Here is a 19914-nt window from a genome sequence, read left to right as displayed (position 1 = left end):
GCTCCTTAAAAAAATAATGAAAGAAAAAAAAGTAACCCTCAACTGGGCTCGAACCACTGACCCCTGGAGTAAAAGTCTAATGCTTAGACCAATCGGTCATTTGTGCTCATACAATGAGTGATAAGCAATCCTAGTAGTGTCACAAAATATAATGACAACAACAGAACACTACAAATTATTCAATCGTTTTGTGTTGCAACGCTTTATAATTTTCATGTTTTTAAATCGTCAAAAGATGCCTATAATGAATATTTTAGAGCATTGTAAATGTTTAGTATTACTGTTTCCCCACAAATATTATAACTACAATGAAATTTTGCGAATCTGAAACAATGTTTTTTTATGTCCCCCAACACTAGAGTGGGGGACATATTGTTTTTGCCCTGTCTGTTGGTCTGTCTGTTGGTTTGTGCCAACTTTAACATTTTGCAATAACTTTTGCTATATTGAAGATAGCAACTTCATATTTGGCATGCATGTGTATCTCATGGAGCTGCACAATTTGAGTGGTAAAAGGTCAAGGTCAATGTCATCCTTCAAGGTCAAAGGTCAAACAACCTAAATCAAAGTGGCGCAGAAGGGGACATAGTGTTTCTGACAAACACATTTCTTGTTATTTTTTCAATGTACCTAAATGAGATATGTCGCTTTAAAGTCATAATATTCAACCATGACAATTATGTTAGGCAGCTAGTTGGATTTACCCCATACACTTTTGGAGTAGGAAGTGCTCCGTATTTTTGTAGACTATCTTTAAATATAACTCGCAATTTTATAATTTTGATTTAAACCATTCACTGTTAAAAATGTCCGAAGCTTTGAAGTTTTAGTATTGTCATTACTGTTATTTATGACTTAACTCACGGTGTATTTGCCTGAATTAGCTGTTTAAGCTTTTATCCGAACGTGGTCTATACATTTGTCATTTTTAATTATAAACCACCCCAATTCATGGGCAAAATTACTGATCGACACTTCACAAGCAAATCTCTTAAATCTGTGAAGACCATTTACAACGCTGTCCCAAAATTTCCACATGCTTCAAAATCACTCAGTAAGCATTAACAATAGTCCCCAAAGTTCGAGCAATTAAATGTGAATTAAAAATTCAGTGTGGTTTAACCCGCTCTGTATTCACATCATTGTACAGAGGGTGCATTGTTCGGAATGTTTTTGTCATCGTCAACTGAGCCAGTTTTCAATGTGAAGGGATGGGTCTACATTTTTGAAGTCAATTGTTTCATGCTTTTTTGGTCTAAAAAATGAACAAACTATAGTTGAAACAACTTTAACAAATCCTAGTTCCTGAAATTCTGTAAAAAAAAACACAAACAAAAATGGTTGTAAATCTGAAGTGTAAATCACCAAGTGTGTTGCCATAGACAGAAACAAAAAATGACTGTTACATGCAAATGGGTGCCAAATGCTCTATATTTTCATATTTAGTTCAAAAGCTTTATGCCAAATCTTTGCTTTATGGATAATTATACGTGTGATCTACATAATTGTGCTAATGGACTTCATTATAGAACATTTTAGCAGCAAATCTGAACACAATGTCCCACAACCAATATGTCTCAAGACTTGACACTTGAAATCATTTGATTAGTGGAGGTAAACATTTTGATTTTAATTTGAATGAATCTGCAATAATCCTATCTTTACTCAGCATTGAACAAGTAAATAGAATGAAACCAATTATTATGAATAAATAAAACTTGCCTACATCCAAATTTGCCTCTTTTAAGTTACACTTTTAGAGAAAAAATGACGGATGATTGATGTACACGAGCGCCTTGCTCTAGGAAAACAGGGCTTAATGCATTAGCGAAAAGTGGCGTCTCATATTAGCCTCTGCAGTCACCACTGGCTAATCAGGGATGACATTTTCTGCTTTCCATGATTTTCCTTTTTAACGGAAGTCTACTTCTTAGCAAAAATCCAGTGTTGGTGGAAAGTGTAGTCCCTGATTAGCCTGTGCAGACTCAGGCTAATTTGGGATGACACTTCACACATGCATTAACCCTTTCAGTGCGGGAACCGAATTTTGAAGGCCTTTGCAAACAGTTTTGATCCAGATGAGACACCACAAAACGTGGCGTCTCATCAGGATCCAAACTGTTTGCTATTCTGATAGTATTCTTTGAAAAAAATCAAAGAAAATGCTAATTTTAGAAATTCAGCAGAGGACATTTTAGCAGACAACAAATTTCCCAGCATGCAAAGGGTTAAATCTTATTTTCCCAGAGGGATACTCCTATTGAACTTTCATTTTTGTTTTGCTTTCTTAAAGAAAGCTTGTTTATCACAGGGATTGAGAGTGCGCATGCATGTCAGCTTCTTAGAAATGTGTCTTTATAATTTGAGACTCGTTCTTCAAAAACTGGGCTTAATGCAAGGGCTTAAAGTGTCATCCTAGATTAGACTGTGCAGTCCACATGCTAATCAGGGATGACACTTTCAGCTTTAGTTTTTTTCTTTTGTTTAAAAAAGTCTACTGGAACCCAAAACCCAGTTAAAGCGGCAAGTGTCATGCCTGATTAGCCGGCACAGGCTTATCTGAGACAAAACTCTATGCACATGCATTAAACCTTCCAGTGCTGGGACCAAATTTTGAAGGCCTTTGCAAACAGTTTGGATCCAGATGAGACACCACAGAATGTTGCGTCTCATCAGGATCCAAACTGTTTGCTATTCTGATAGTATTCTTTGAAAAAAATGAAAGAAAATGCTAATTTTAGTAATTCAGCAGAAGACATTTTAGCAGACCACAAATTTCCCAGCATGCAAAGGGTTAAATCTTCTTGAGGGAGGCTCATATTGAACATACATTATTGTTAAACCAGCTTGCAGAAAGCCAGTCATGGCAGTGTTTTTTTTCACCATTTTAAGAATGGTGCCAGGTCACTTTGGATTGGGAAAATCGCAGCATTTGGACTAAAATTGGGTAATTATACCCCCATGAACGAACTTTAGGGGGATATATTCTATAGGAGTGAGCTTGTCTGTCGGTCGGTCTGTCGGTCTGTAATAAGTGTCCACTCTCTAATTCAAGTTGTTTTCATCCGATCTGCACCAAATTTGGTCAGATTTTGTATCTAGATGATGTCTAGGTCAAGTTCAATATGAGTCATGCCGGGTCAAAAACTAGGTCATGGGATCACTTAGAGTGTTTTGAACATTGAGCATGGTGTCTGCTCTCTAATTTAAGTAGTTTCATATGAGCTTCACCACACTTGGTCAGAAGTTGTATCTAGATGATGTCTAGGTCAAGTTCGAACATGGGTCATGGCAGGTCAAAAACTACGTCAAGGGGTCACTTAGTGCTTTTAAAACTGTAAGCATTGTGTCCGCTGTTTTTATGCCCTCTTTCAAAGAAAAGGGGGTATATAGTTTTCGCACTGTCCGTCTGTCAGTCTGTCACACTTTTCGTGTCCGCTCTCTAATTCAAATAGTTTTCATCTGATCTTTACGAAACTTTGTCAGAAGTTGTATCTAGACAATATCTAGGTCAAGTTCAAATATGGGTCATGCCGGGTCAAAAACAAGGTCACGGAGTCGAAAAAACAAATCCAAGGGAAGTAATAAGCGTTAAATGGACATAATTATCTGACCTGCCAAATAATATATTTTTGTTAAATAAATCAAAGCGGCGCAGTAGGCGGCATTGTGTTTCTGACAAACACATCATGGTAAAAGGTCAAGGTCATCCTTCAAGGTCTAAGGTCAAAAATACAAATCCAAGGGAAGTAATAAGCTTTAAAGGGAGATAATTATTCAATATTGAACATAGCAACTTGATATTTCGCATGCATGTATATCTCATGGAGCTGCACATTTTGAGTGTTGAATCTATAGTCACAGTAGTGGCTTTAAATTATTTGCTACTAAAATAGAGATTTGTTAGAGACAATTATTTTCAAGGGAAGTAATTTATACAATTATAAATCTCAGATTATATATTTCCTTACCAAGAATTTAAGTTCTTTTCACAGTTACTGTACAAATTTTTTTTTTATGTCCCCCACTATAGTAGTGGGGAACATTTTGTTTTTGCCCTGTCTGTTGGTTGGTCTGTTTTCGACAACTTTAACATTTTGCATTAACTTTTGCTATTTTGAAGATAGCAACTTGCTATTTGGCATGCATGTGTATCTCATGGAGCTGCACATTTTGAGTGGTGAAAGGTCAAGGCTAAGGTCATCCTTCCAGGTCAAATGTATGGGTCAAAATTGCTCATGTAATGTCACTTCTGCAATATTGAAGCTAGCAATTTTATATTTGACAATTGACATGCATGTGTATCTCATGGAGCTGCACATTTTGAGTGGTGAAGGGTCAAGGTCAAGGTCATCCTTCAAGGTCAAACGTCATATATGGGGACATAGTGTTTCACAAACACATTATTTTGATTATTTATAACTCTAATGATTGATTTGTCAAATTTTTTTTTTTAAATTATATAATTATCATTTCTTTCCTGTACTAATTTGTGAATAGTAGGGTTCATTACATATGTCCATAGATTCGTGATGAACTCTGGCTATGATCTCGTTGATAAACCACAGGCTTTGGTTGTCAGTGACTTTTTGACTTTCTACAGACCCCCCCCCTCCCCCCCCCTGGTTGGATTGGACAAAATCGAAGGGAAGTAATAAGCTTTAAAGGGAGATGAGTTCTATACCTGCCAAATGATAAATAGAAATTTTATTTCAAAGCGGCGCAGTAGGGGGCATTGTGTTTCTGACGAACACATCTCTTGTTTGTAGTATAGACTATAGTGGTGGTGTCTTGCGCACATGCTGGTGCAAAATAAAAAAAGTACTTAAGTATTAAAGGGGCTTTTTCACATTTTGGTGAATTGATTAAATAAAAATAAATTTTTCATATTTGCAAAGTTTTGTTGTAGTTATCATATTTGTGAGGAAAGTGTTGCAACGCGAAAGGATTGAATAATTTGGAGAGTTCTGTTGTAGTCATTATGTTTTGGGACACTACGAGGATTGCTTATATAAAGCATAAAATACATCACTCATTGTATGATCACGGATGGCCGAGTGGTCTAAGCTTCAGACTTTTTCTTCAGGGGTCAGTGGTTCGAGCCCAGATGAAGGTTACTTCCTTTACTGGAGCTTTTCAGATCCAATGTTAACATTTATCAATATAAAGCATTTAATGACAAACTTCAATACATGACCATGCCAAAATCTGTGAAAAGGCCCCGTTTAAATCCTACAACGCACATAAGCTCACAGCTAAATTGAGACACCTGCGGGTACAATTAAACAAAGTTTTAAAAATGGCGTCAGCACTTAAAACTATTCCAGAACGAAATTATGCACGCTTTTATTATAGCATGTCATTATGGTATGTCAAAGTTATAGCAAAATGTGTCTTGTACATGTACACAATGGAAATGGAATAGTAAAACAAACATCATTTAATTATTTTTATGCCCCTGAAGGAGGGCATATAGTGATCGCACTGTACGTCCGTCTGTCCGTCCGTCTGTCCGTCACACTTTGCGTTTAGGTTTCGAAAAATACTCATAACTTCTTTGTCCCTTGAGATATAACCTTCATATTTGGTATGCATGTGTATATGGACAAGGCCTTTCCATACACACAAAAATGTTGACCCCTGTGACCTTGACCTTGAACTTAGGGTCCGCGTTTAGGTTTTGAAATCTGCGTTTAGGTGTCCAAAAATGCTCATAACTTCTATCAAAGCGTTTATAGGGGACATATGTCATCCTATGGTGACAGCTCTTGTGTGTGAATACAAATTGCAAAATATTCTGTGTCAATGCTGCATGTGGGGGTATTGGTCACATCTGTGACAAAGCTCTAGTTAGTGTTGTTGTTGTTTTGCAAAAAATGCTCAAAATTTAGAATAAAAGTGTTTTTTATATTATACTTACTAAACTTCAACTTAAAGAGATGGATAAAAACTAAATGATGAGATCTAAACAATTATTATTTTATTGTTGAAACCTTCAATTGGGAAAATTTAGGTCCCTTTTTGGAAAAATATATACTTTTTGATTTTGATAATGGGGCCGAATACGGTTCCCGAATTCGAACAAAAAAAAAACACTGCATGGTTGACAGGGAGCATGCATGTAAGCCTCTTGTAAGTGTTAATTCATCATTTAATGGGTCAGTTTTAGAATTTAATATGTACGCCTTTTTGAGATGGCTTGTCACATTCACGACCTGTGTCTCTTGCTCCAAGGTTGATATTACACTTAGAGGTCAAAGGCCATTTGGTAATTAAACAACGTGTGTGAAAAACAACTTAAAAAATCATTAATCAAGCAATTTTAAAATCAGGGAATATGACATTTGGTATGACAAAGTTAAATAAAGAATGTGATAAAGTAAATAAATTTTTAATATGACAATACAATGACCACATTTGCCTTGAATTTATTACAAGCCAAATTGATAATAGTTGTCACATACACTCACGACCAGTCTTCGCAAAACTTAAAAAAAAAGCCTTTTTTCCTGACCGCCAATTTAAAAAAAATCAGTTCAATGCAAATCACAATGCACATATTTTTACCCCAAATTGTACAATCAATTTAAAAAAAAGACTTAACATGCTTATCAGAAGAAAATCATGGAAACATCAAAATTAAACAAAAAAGCATCTCAGTTTCAATACACATTGCATGCCTATATGTATTTGAAATATGCCAATAAAATGAGCCTCATTTTAGGAAAACAGGGCTTAATGCATTTTCGTTTAGTGTCTTCCCAGATTAGCTGGTGCACAGCATTATTAGGTATGACATTTTTCTACTCAAATAGAAATTTTTAAAAGAGGGGACTGCCTTTAAATGAAAAACTCCATAAAAGCCGAAAGTGTCACCCCCAGATTACAGTGCAGAATTCAAAGACTATTCTATGAAAAAACTATACGCACATAAATGGACGTTTTCTCAGAAGAAAGATCATATAAACAGGAAGGCAAAATTATCAAGGGTAATTTTAAATATTTGTGTATCATTTAAAATTGTAATTGATGCACACGCCTTAATTCATGCATCCTGACAATAGGACCTCAAAATTATAATAAGACAGCAATGAAAAGAAATTACATGGGGTATTATATTTCAGGTTTCTTTTGCCATTTTCCTGTTACTATGATACTGTATGTGGATTCAAATTACAGTTAAACTTGTGTTTATGTTTTGCCTTATTTCACTGACTTTCTTAAAGTACTTGTGTGCTCTTTGGCAAAGGGATTATTTAAACAAAAATAAATTTCTATTAATAATACTAATTTTGAATGCATTAACTATTGGAAAGAATCATTAATACACAGAATTTAAAACTTAAAAAAAAAATGTTATGAATAAATCAGGGATCCAAAATTTTATATAAATATAAATAATATGGGATCCAAAATTTTATATAAATATATGGAACTGGTCACTAGAATACACATATTTTTTTTTACAGGATAGTTAATGATAATTGGTATTTTAATCCATGCGGTAAAGGTTCAAAATGTTTGCTATGTCAATCCATGAAACTATGAAGATGATGGAAATAGTAAAATGATTGTAAATAATTGTTCTTATGAATGCCCTTCTATACAAATACTTTAAACACAAATATATGATACTTCTTCACAAGTACTGAATCCAAAAGTTGTTTCTGTAATGAACAGACTAGCAAGGTAGTAGGTTGAGAGAGTTGGTACCTCTGCCAGCTTCCACGTTTGTAATTTGATGTGGCATATAGGATTGCAGTGTAACCTGAAGATCTGATTTGGCACCAGTACCCAGGGCTATTTTTAGCACAAATACTCTCAGCCTGTGTGTTGTGATATTAGAACTGTCTTCTCTCTTTACCTTCTTGTTTCTCGGCAGTTTCTACAGGTAGCACAATGTTCCATAAAACGCTTGTATCATTTTTTCGTGTGTGGATATGTTTTATAATTATGTTTGGTAAGCGACTTCAATAATATACACAGATTTAGTATAAATCAGCTTTTACTGCCGGTTATGAATTCATTGTCTAAATTATCACCTGTTTTTATGAAATCTTCCTTCTTTTTTACTGAATCATGTAAAGCTAAATGTACAAATTTTTACTTGTAAATAGTGCATAATAACTGAACTCAAGTGCATAAAACAAACATTTTAAGTTTTTCTTGTATTTATTTTCTCTTGATATCATTGTGAGAAAGCAATGAATGTTTTTGTTGCTTTTAAGATTCCTTAATATATATGATTATCCTCGGGCCTGCTCATATAATCTGTAAAAGTTGTACACTCCAGACATCACACATGTGCTGAACAATTCTTAACTCTTTCAGTGCTGGAACCAAATTTTGAAGGCCTTTACAAACAGTTTGGATGCAGATGAGACGCCACAGAACATGGCGTGTCATCAGGATCCAAACTGTTTGCTATTCTGATAGTATTCTTTGAAAAAAGTCGAAGAAAATGCTAATTTTAGAAATTCAGCAGACAACATTTTAACAGACTACAAATTTCCCAGCATGCAAAGGGTTAAGCTTTCATTGGTGCTCAAGTGTACTGGAAATGAAATGGGCCTTTTTCTGGGAAAACTGGGCTTAATGGCTGTGCATAAAGTGTCGTCCAAGATCAGAACCTTCTAAGCAGGTATGACACTTTCTCTATACTGGATTTTCCCTAATAAGAGACTGCCTTTAATAAAAAAAGTAACCATAATAGGAGGAAGTGTTTTTCCTTATATAGCCTGTGCAGACAGCACAGGCTGATCTAAGTTGACACTTTACACACATGCTTTAGGCCCCGTTTTCCAAGAGCAAAACTCAAACGATAATGGAGCCAAGTGTGCAGTATGTCTCGTGGTTACCATAGAAATTCAAGAATATCTGCTGTTAACTGAAGAGCTTCTGTTGTAAGATACCTGATCCTGCTAATATTTTTGTTCCTAAGTTTCACATGCATATTATTCTACTCCAATTACTTTTTTTATGAAAAAAAACTAATAACCTAATGGAGATTTGGCAAAATGGTTAGATTTTTAGGATTATGTGATGTTTTGTGGCAGTGTAACTAGAGGAAACGAGGTATAGTATCATACTGTGTCAACCAACAAGCTGAATAACGGGTCTGGTATTGCCCACATTGGCAATATTGCATGGAAAATTGAGAACAGCTTTGGTGAGAACACTTGTATCAAGGGTGGATTATTTGGAAACCATACCATACCTATGATATAATACAGGATGGTAAGTAAGCCCTCAGGAACAGTGTAATGTGTCATGATTTTCATCAGTTAATTGCCTGAAACATGTTTTGTATGGAAATAAAACACAAAATGATGTTATTCTGGCAACAATTTTCTGAAGATTTGCAATATGAGTGGTTTTTGAAACTAATTAAAATAATTATTTTAATTATTGAAAGTAAATGATTTTCCATGTTGGAATTATTTTCAGTACTGAAAAGGACTTTAAATTTACTTTTGTCGAAATGAAATTGAATAGTTGGAAATTTGTTTTTCTTGTTTTTGTTATAAGTTTAGATGGAAGTCTCTTCCTTGTTAGATTTTTGTTGTACTGGCGCATAAAGGTGTCATATTTAAACATTCACTGTATATGGCATGCAAGATAGTTTAACTAAATGTTTGTTATTAATTGAACATTTATTATATTTTATAAACTGTGTAAAGTTTAAATAAAGTAAGTTGAGCTGTCTAAATTATGGATAATTTATCACATTTGTGATCAGATGTGACTCAATATGTGACCTTGAACTTGCCTCTATTGTTATAGGTCTTGTATGTGACTCATGAGCCCCAGATAATATTGAGAATAAATGAGGCAAGTTGCGTGGCTGTGGGTCATATATGTGCCTCAGCTCCAGATGAATGAGAAACTTGATGTATGTTAGAATCCTATAAAAATAAGACATTTTAATCAAAATTTGTTAAATTTGACCTTAGTGTGTGACAATGACCTTGACCCTAATGACCTGAGTCTCTATGTGACACACAACCAGATAAGGGGGAGCAATTTAAGAAGTCTGGCCAGGTTAATCAGGGACAATACTTTCCGCTGGTATGGAGTTTTTTCTTTTAAAGGATGTCTCTTCTTACAAGAAATTAAGCCCAGTTTTCTCATGGTTTGAAAGGGTAAAGGTCAAGGTCATGTTTGATATATATAGAAACATTGTTTCTGCTCAATAGCTGTGAACACATTTTGCTATTTTAATGAAACTTGTGTAATATCCAGTCAAAGCTGAGGTTGCATGTGGCATGCATGAGGCATTGTGTCACTGCATTGGAGGCATCGTGTGGCATGAGGCAAAGGTACATACTATATGTGTGTTATCACGTGTTCCATCAAAACTTCATTTGAAATTGCAGATTCGGTCAAGTGTATTGTTACTAAGTAAAAATAAATGGTTTACCATCAATATTAAAAATTGAGCTTTTATAAATAGAATTACTTACATGAATGCTTGATATGCAGACCAAGTAGCAGGTCAAGGTCACTGTTACTCGGTAGGGTCCCGGTTGGGTCAAGGTCAATATCATGGTCACTAGATTTTGTTTGTATTCAATAACTTGAAAAAAAATTGAACAATTGCAATTAAACTTGATAACATGGATTTCACATGGGATGGGTGTTATCTAGGTCAAGGTCACTGTTACTGAGTATTATAAAATGTTTTGGGGATTAATATCACTTTTATGAATTGAAATATTTTGATTCAAGCATATATACATGTCCAAAAAACCTTATTTCTGTTTGCACATGGGGCATGTAGGGTAAAGGTCAAACGTCAAAGTCACTGTTTTTAGATATAGAAAAAAAATCCCTTACAAAATGAAGGTTAATGTTTCTAGTTGGATATTATGCAGTAAGTAAAATACTTAATTCTTGAGTACTCAAATAACTTGTCTACTATACAAAAAGTTTGATTTCAAAAATGAAATTTCCAAAAACTCTGACAAGATCAAAAGAAAGGAGCGCGCTGTCCTCCAATATCACATGGAACCTGTTCATAATCAGAAGCAATGTTGGCTTAAAGAAATAAGTTTGCAGGTAAGGTGAAGGTCAATTCAATTTGTATCATACTGATTCAGACTATGTAGAGGATGATGACTTTTTCATTTAACCCTTTACCACTTAGATAGGTATTTTGACATACTTTGTAGTCCCTTAGGAAGTTACATTTAATTTAAGACCTTTCTTACTAAAATCAAGTTTTAAAGGCTTCATTTCCAACCCTTAGTAACTGATGAGCAGCAAACAGCATTAAACCTGAACAGACTGCGAGTAACTCACAGGCTGGGCTGGTTTTATGCTGTTTGCACATAGCCATTTTCACTTTGCTTCTGAGTGGGAAAGGGTAAAGAGAGGACTGCACAGCTTAATATTGCCATGTTCTTCCTTTTACTATTTAACAAGAAAAAGGAAGTCTATGCTGTAATTAAAACTTGTTTGCTTAACCAAAATGAATAGAATGAATGCCAACTCCAAATCTTTTTTTGAATAAATATCAGTGCAAGCCAACATTGATCATTCCGCAGCAATATCAAAAATTCGTTATTTTGTTTTCTTATTGTTTGATTTGGATAATCCAATAAACATCTAATAAAAAAAAATCTTTTTGTTGTGGCCTAATACATGTAGATCAAGATTAAATGAATACTTAAAGCCAAAATGGTTGAACAATGCTTGCTCATACTGTTTGTCTGAGAAAGCCATTGTTATTGTCCTTAATTGAAAGTTAATTAACTGCAAAAAAGCGGTATTTTTCAGTGTTTTGAAATCCATCTACTTTTTATTTCAGCAAATCAGTAACAAAATGTTTTCAGGTTTTGTACATAAAAGAACACTAGAGGTTTGATCTTGTAAGTTAATCCTTTCCCACTCAGAAGCAAATTTAAAATGGCTTTGTGCAAACAGCAAAAAATGAGAACAGCCTGCGAGTAACTCGCAGCCTGTTCAGGTTTTATTCTATTTGCTGCTCATCAGTATGTTAGGGTTGGAAATGAAGCCTATAATAAATTAATAAAACTTGAAAACATAAGTCAGAAAGATCTTTAATTAAATTTAACTTTATACGTAACAAAATACGTATCTTAAGTAGTAAGTAAAGGATCAAATCTGGTAGAACATTGCTAAAGCAGTGAAAAGTACCTTTATGCTGGAGACTCATTCTCATCAACAACATTTAATCATAGTATTATTACTGTTTATTACAGTAGGTCTGTAGACACGGCTTTACTGAAGATTTTAAGCAAGGAAACATGGCCAAGGATGACAACTTTTGTTTGCTTGCATGAATTTTTCGCTGTTTTCAAAAGTATTTTACACCTTTTTTGGATAAGCTGGTTTACCAGTGCTGAGTGAACATGCTTGTGCTAATACTTGGAAACTGCCTAATGTGAGATAGGGGAAAACTGGCCATAGAGAATATTTCATGAGCTATCCCCACACAAGTTATGTGGCCCCGGCTAGGAAACCCACTACTTTCAAATTAAGATACACGGCTGGTCCAACTCAGCTAGCTGTCAGGCTGGTCCAACTGAGCTAGCTGTCGTAGAGGTTAATAACTCTGTTGCTATTGCAAGCAACTGAATCCGGAAAGCTTTTCAAATAAATCGTTATGTAGTCAACCCTTTATCACTCGGGGACACACTTTTACGCATTTGAAGTCTCTTATAAATCAAATCAAATTAAATACAGTACACTCCACGCGTTTTCCCCAAAAAACGCGCTCCCTCCGCGGGTTTTTTTCTGCTAGCGAGTGTTCACGCAGCGTTGGAAGAGCGAGGTGAACTCGATAAAACGCTCGGCGTTACGCCGCGTTCGCTAATTCCCGCGGCGTGTATTACTTTAGGCTAGTCGGTAAATGCAGACACTTTCCGTTCTTATCAGTGATCGCCGCGCAACGCCGCGTTAGCAGTGTGCTACTGGGCATGCCAAAAAATAAAAACATTGTTATAATAAATTGTTTAAATACTGTAGTACATGTATAAAAAAGATAATTGTATAGAAAATTAATATGTATAAAAATTATGTTTTTTTTAATTCACAGGTACGTCTACAATATGAATTAAGTCTAATATAATACATTTGACAAATTAATATTTAAATAATAACACATATGACACAAGAATAAATGTTCCGTAAAATTTCAAAATGAGAATAATAATTAGTAATCCGAAACACACTACGATTTTTAATTGTTAACACGACGTTTACAAATGCTTCCAATATACAGTCATTCCCGACAAAAGCGCGCGAAAATTATGCTGCAATGTACAAGGTCAAGGAACAATGTATACTCCTGCAAAGCGTGCGTGTATTGATTTTTTTTATACAAACTTTGTAGCGCAGAGAACATTGAATTTTGTTGATTTCGGTAAAAAGTTCCTTTGGTATTTATTAACGAAATTATATCGCGAATAAGTTGATATTTCCTCTAAAATAATTTCAAATCGAACACGCCGAATTTATCGTTCGTTATTTTAGTAGAGTAATTATTTTAACACTAATTGTATTGTAAACTGATTAAAGAAGACATCTGGGCGGAACTGGATTTTAAGTTTGACGTTATGAAAACACGCAAAGCTCGTCTACTGACCTATTGTGTAGACTGCTGTCTGCGGTGTTTTGACAAAAGGGATTAACATGTGTGAATGTCACTCTGCCGATTTGGTCCATAATTACTGGTAAACATTGTTTAGAATGTCGACGCAACAAGAATACAACTGTGAATATTAAATGCAATTATCAACTCAATAGTTACCACTTTTAGCAATCAATGGAATAACCTACAAACAAAGAGAAAATCAATGCATTAGCGAGCAGAGAATTGACTTTGTTCCGACAATTAAAACCATTCCTTATGCATTCGTTGAACGTGTTTACTTTAGTAAGTTATGCCTTTAGACAGGAAGCGGCTTTCCTTTGATTACGTCAAACTGTCAATTCACACAGATTTGCGAGATTTTTAGGGTCCTTGGTCATTTATATACATGTTCAGTATAGAAAATCACCCGCTAACATGAAAACTTTGGATTAAATTATCAAAATAAAAACAATGTTGCAAACTGTGTTTATATTAATTGGTAAGTATTAATTAAAATACGACGTTTTGTGTGTCGTAAATCAACGAGTTTTCTATACAACAACAACTACTTCTACAACCACGTCGGGATCGATCTATCTTGATTGTGTTTTTTTTAATTGTAAATATTATACTACATGTACATGTATGTACTTGTAATAAATGTAATTTTATTTGAAAATCAGGAAGTCAAACACAATTAAATTGATCGTTATCTCGTTAAACGCGGATTTTCCCCCGCGTTGCCAACGCCGAGGGCCGCCGCGTCGGCTTATCAGTTTTGCCGATCGTTAACCGCCGCGTCCAAAATCATGCAAACGCCGCGTAAAGCGGGATTTTCTTAATCTCCCTCCAGGTCGAAACCCGCGGAGTATGGAGGGAAATTGGGGAAAACGCGTGGAGTGTACTGTACATTTCTTTACAAGATTCAAGTTTTAAAGGCTTTATTTCCAACCCATAAGGTACTAGTGAGCAGCAAACAGCATTAAACCTGAACAGCCTGTGAGTTATCAGCAGGCTGTTTTGGTTTTATGCTTGTTGCATAAGCCATGTACACTTTGCTTCTGAGTGGGAAAGGGTTAATAAGCATTCCCCAAATGAGCAGAGGTGGATGATCATGGCCCTCAATCTATCAAATCTGCGGCCGTATTTCGGCCTTCACCTGAAAAGTATACTTTCTTGCCCTTTTGGGGGGAAAAATTCCCCCTGATTAAAAAAAAAGATGTGTTTCATGATTATTATATCTCATTCTTTTTCAATTTAAACTTGTCAAACATACTTAATTATGAAAAAAGAAATGAATATAGCGCAAACATGTTCAAATGTAATAATGAGAGAGAAAAAAATCCCCCAAAAAGAGAAACGCCACAAAAATTCTCCCTCATGAGGGTAGCGACCCGCTTCCCCTAAAATGGATTGAGGGCTCTGATTTTGTGTACCTAATATAATGGTTGTGGAGCAAAGTGGGAGCATTCTTTAGATTTTCCCCATAGACACCAAGTACTGGATATAGTCCCAGGAACTGGACTGGAGCGCATTTCAAATAAACTTAATTAAGGCTTTCTATGCAACTGAGCTAGAATAAATAGGTTTAATCTAAAGCTAGAGCAAGTGTGCTTACTGATAATAGTTGCTTCTTTAGCCCATTTCTGAGGCTTATTAAGAAGTCATCATAACTTGTTATGCCCCCGGTAGGGTGGCATATAGCAGTTGAATTGTCCGTCAGTCAATATGTCAGTATGTGTGTATGTCATTCTGTCCGTCCATCCGAAATTTTAATGGCCATAATTTTTTCAATATTGAAGATAGCAACTTGATATTTGGCATGCATGTGCATCTCACGGAGCTGCTCATTTTGAGTGGTGAAAGGTGAAGGTGAAGGTCATCCTTCAAGGTCAAATGTCTAATATATGGCGTCTGTCCGTCCATCCAAAAACTTTAACATTGGCCATAACTTTTGCACTATTGAAGATAGCAACTTGATATTTAGCATGCATGTGTATCTCATGGAGCTGAACATTTTGAGTGGTGAAAGGTGAAGGTCAAGGTCATCCTTCAAGGTCAAATGTCAAACATATGGCGTCTGTCCGTCCGAAAACTTAAACATTGGCCATAACTTTTTCAATATTGAAGATAGCAACTTGATATTTGGCATGCATGTGCATCTCACAGAGCTGCACATTTTGAGTGGTGAAAGGTGAAGGTCAAGGTCATCCTTCAAGGTCAAATATCAAATATATGGCGTCTGTCCGTCCGAAAACTTTAACATTGGCCATAACTTTTTTAATATTGAAGATAGCAACTTGATGTTTGGCATGCATGTGTATCTCATGAAGCTGCTTATTTTGAGTGGTGGAAGTTCAAGGTCAAGGTCATCCTTCAAGGTCAAAGGTAAAAAAAAAATGTTTTTCAAAGCGGCGTTCTCACGAAGCTGCACATTTTGAGTGGTGAAAGTTCAGGGTCAAGGTCATCCTTCAAGGTCAAAGGTAAAAAAAAAATATTTTTTTTTCAAAGCGGCGTTCTCATGAAGCTGCACATTTTGAGTGGTGGTAGTTCAAGGTCAAGATCATCCTTCAAGGTCAAAGGTAAAAAAAATATTATTATTATTTTATTTTTTTTAAAGCGGCGCATTGTGTTTCTGACAAACACATCTCTTGTTTATGGCATACTTTCAATTGGTGCAATTATATTGTGAGAAAATTCTGCAGTCCTTTCCTAATTATATTGTGTCTTTTTCAAACAAAATCTACCACCGTTACATAGCATGAAAAATTAATGTTTTCGAACAATAAATTAACTTCTTTGAAATGGCCTTTAGAAAGGACTTCTTTTATATTCACTCAAAAGCACTCATTAAACGGAACATCAACCACTAAACTCAAACTATAAAGCCAAATTCCAAAGCGGGCAGTCAATAATTTTGTAGTCACAATATAACGAGAATGACAGCATATAGCAAACGACTGCCAAAATACCTGCCGTACCCCTGCATAGGTGTAGAAATATTAAAAACATTGGGTAACTGAGACTTTGCCGTATTACTACAGCTGTTGACAGTAGCGTAAAACCGACTTGTAATAGCTTATACACTTCCTTTTCAGTGTAGGGTTTCCTATAGTTAGTGTCTTCCATTGAATGAGGAATCGGTAATTGTTGGATACATATTGGAGGATTCTTTTTCAAGCAGGTAAAGTACATAATGTAACATAATACCATCATGTTGTGAATTTTGAAACCACGACTCCATTACTATAGGCCTACTGCCAAAATTCCAAGATGGCGTTCGTAGACAATGCATGAATCGTAAATCATTTCTGCTGCTATTGCTATTAATTCAAATGCAAATAAATATGCAAAACTTTTTTCATCTTTAAGAAAAATAAACCAGTCAAACCTTTTTGTCTTTTGCTAAATAATTGCACAAAATTGAGTATGGGTTTGATTCAATATTTGTGGAATAATTTTTAATGCACTTCAAATAAGGGAACTAATAAAGTACAGGAGTTTATAATTCAATATTGCATAATAAGTACAGTACTTAAAAAAAGTCATGAATTCTAGTTCTTTTAAAGAAAAAATATCAACTAATTTTTTGCTCCACTGGCCACAGGCCCTGGCCACAGGCCAGCTGGGCTTATGTCATGGTCCTGTGTCCGTCGTGTGTGCGTGCGTGCGTGCATGCGTTAACTTTTTCTTTAAACATCATCTTCTCCTAAACTTCAAGTCCAATTCTGATAAAACTTCTCACAAATGTTCCTGGGGTGAACCTCTTTCAAATTTCTTCAAATTATGCCTATGGTGAAAACTTTAAAAATCTTCTCGTCCATAACCATTGGGCCTAGGGCTATCAAATTTGGTATGAAGAGGTATTGAATAGTCCTCTACCAAATTTCTTCAAATAATGCCCCTTGGGTCAAATTTGACCCTGCCCTGGGGGTCACAAAATTGAACAAATGCTTATATAAAGCCTATTTTGTGCAAACTTTAAAAATCTTCTTGTCCATAACCGTAGGGTCTAGGGCTATCAAATTTAGTATGTAGAGACATCTAATAGTCCTCTACCAAATTTCTTCAAATTATGCCCCTGGGGTCAAATTTGACCCTGCCCCGGGGGTCACAAAATTGAACATATGCTTATATAAAGCCTTTTTTGTGCAAACTTTAAAAATCTTCTGTCCATAATGTAGGGCCTAGGGCTACAAAATTCGGTATGTAGTGACATCTAATAGCTCTCTACTTAGTTTGTTCAAATTATGCCCTTGGGGTCAAATTTGAACCTTCCCCGGGGTCACAAAAATGAAAATATGCTTAATATATCCGCAGCCCGCAAAATCTCTCCGCATTTTACACTGGTAGATTCTGCCTAAGCATTTTTAAAACAAGCGATATAATTGGCTGTCGTTTCCCAATCTTCCAATTAAAATCGGTTTCTTAAAATGTGTTTGGTACTTTCGTATGCAAATGGCGCCATTGTGAAGCGAAAATTAAGATTATTGAAATGACAAATATCAATCGAATTAACGACTGACATCATATAGTTTGATAGGAATAATGAAATGTGTTTGTCGACGAAAAAGATTGCGTTATAGATACAAGTAACACATATTTTGTTTAGAAATGTGCACAGTGAATTTGTGTCACGAAAACCAGTGTTTCTGTTTGCAAATTGGAGTTGAGTTTACTCGCGCAGTAAAACAATTTAGAAGAGGATCTTTCAAACATGGAAATAGACACACATGATTTGATTTATATGATAGTGGATCTGTGTATAATCAGATTCATATGCATATTCTGCTTTATTATGTTTGTCACACTGTTCAGTTAATTGAAATAGCATTGAACTAAAGATGTGAAATGCAAGATATTGAAAGGTAAACAAATTAAATATATTAATTTAACTCAGTTAAATACATCATAAACACAAGAAGAACATTCAAGTGTGTTTGTTTATATTTAGTCCATTAACCTTGTTTGTATATAACATTTTATAAAAAAATTGTATTGTTTGTTTTCACCAAATGGTCAGTATTATTCTTTTATGTTAACATTCTCTCAAAATTCTTGTTTTATTATATTTATCCCCAAAAAAATTTGAATGACATTTTATGATTTATAAACAGATTGCAAACAATATTTGTTCAAGATAAACTTACCAACAAATTGTTACATTGAAATTAAGTGATTTTAATATTCAGTAGCAAAAAAGTTTGTAAAGGAGAATCCAACTTAAACAAGATGTATCTATAAAAAGTATATTCTACCGATGTCGTGAACAATCCCCTTGTTTATAACATTACTGCCACTAAGTCTATTACTAGCAACCTATCAGAGAATAGGTCAGATATCTTATTTTAATACATGGCAATCCTAGTATTTTTCAAAAACAAACATGACAGGTAACCAACGTCAGATGGAAAAAGGAAAGGAAAGTTAGGTCAAGCTAATTGTTTGTCATGATATCTCTTTAAACCTCAAGCCATATGCAAGAAGTGTTGTCATGATCGCAACATCTTGATGAATTACAATTCAATTTTTGTCTTATAAACATTTACTTTGTTTAACAAACAACCTCTACAAAGTGATCATTCCTACTGCCTTTCGGCACCGCATGAACCTGAAAAACTCGTAACTTTATGTTTCCTCGGGCAACAGCGCCCTCACACTACTTTGGGGGAAGGGGTCCGCAGCCCTTTGGAGGGGGAATTTTCGTGGCGTTTCCCTTTTTGGGGGATTTTTTACTTACTCTCTCATTATTACATTTGTACATGTTTGCACTATATTCATTGCATTTTTCATAATTTAGTATGTTTGCAAAGATTAAATTGAAATAGAATTGAGATATAATAATCATGAGACACATCTTTCTATATATATATATTTTTTTTTTTTTTTTTTTTTTTTAAGGGGAATTTTTCCCCCCAAAAGGGGAAAAAAGTAAACTTTCATGTGCGGGACTGCCGCCTTATTTCGGCGGCAGATTTTATAGATTGAGGGCCCTGGGCAAATATCTTCTATGTACAATAAACAATTTCTTCACCACGTTAACAATCCTGCTACACTCACTTATGCCTTAAGAATGAAGTAAAGTTCAGGTGATCTACGTCATTAGGTACTTTGCATATGTCATGAACTATATAATGAACAAAAACTTTGAAACCTACAAACACTTTTTGGAATTTTGGAAAAAGATTCATGATTGAATGAAGGAACTTTTATTAATCTTGTAGAACATGCGTAAATTTGATCTTCAGCATCTAAAAATATGTGAAATAGAAAGAACGACAATATCTTTTGGAGAGATAAATGTACCTACGTTACAA

The 19914-nt window shown here is 35.0% G+C and overlaps 1 protein-coding gene across 4 annotated transcripts in view; it reads left to right on the top strand.

Moving 5' to 3' along the window:
* Nucleotides 1–19914, top strand: part of LOC127834345 (eyes absent homolog 1-like) — a 177807-nt gene that overhangs the window by 4529 nt on the left and 153364 nt on the right. Inside the window, exon 2 of one of the 4 annotated variants that reach the window (XM_052360101.1) lies at nucleotides 16696–16781. The exons of the other annotated variants lie outside the window; for them this stretch is intronic. The gene's annotated coding sequence lies outside the window, so the exon portion shown is untranslated. The remainder of the gene's footprint in view (nucleotides 1–16695; nucleotides 16782–19914) is intronic. 4 annotated transcript variants of the gene reach the window in all.

This window comes from Dreissena polymorpha, chromosome 6 (genome assembly GCF_020536995.1).
Source record: "Dreissena polymorpha isolate Duluth1 chromosome 6, UMN_Dpol_1.0, whole genome shotgun sequence".
Classification (NCBI taxonomy): Eukaryota; Metazoa; Mollusca; class Bivalvia; order Myida; family Dreissenidae; genus Dreissena; species Dreissena polymorpha.
This window is presented reverse-complemented; position numbering and strand designations above follow the sequence as displayed.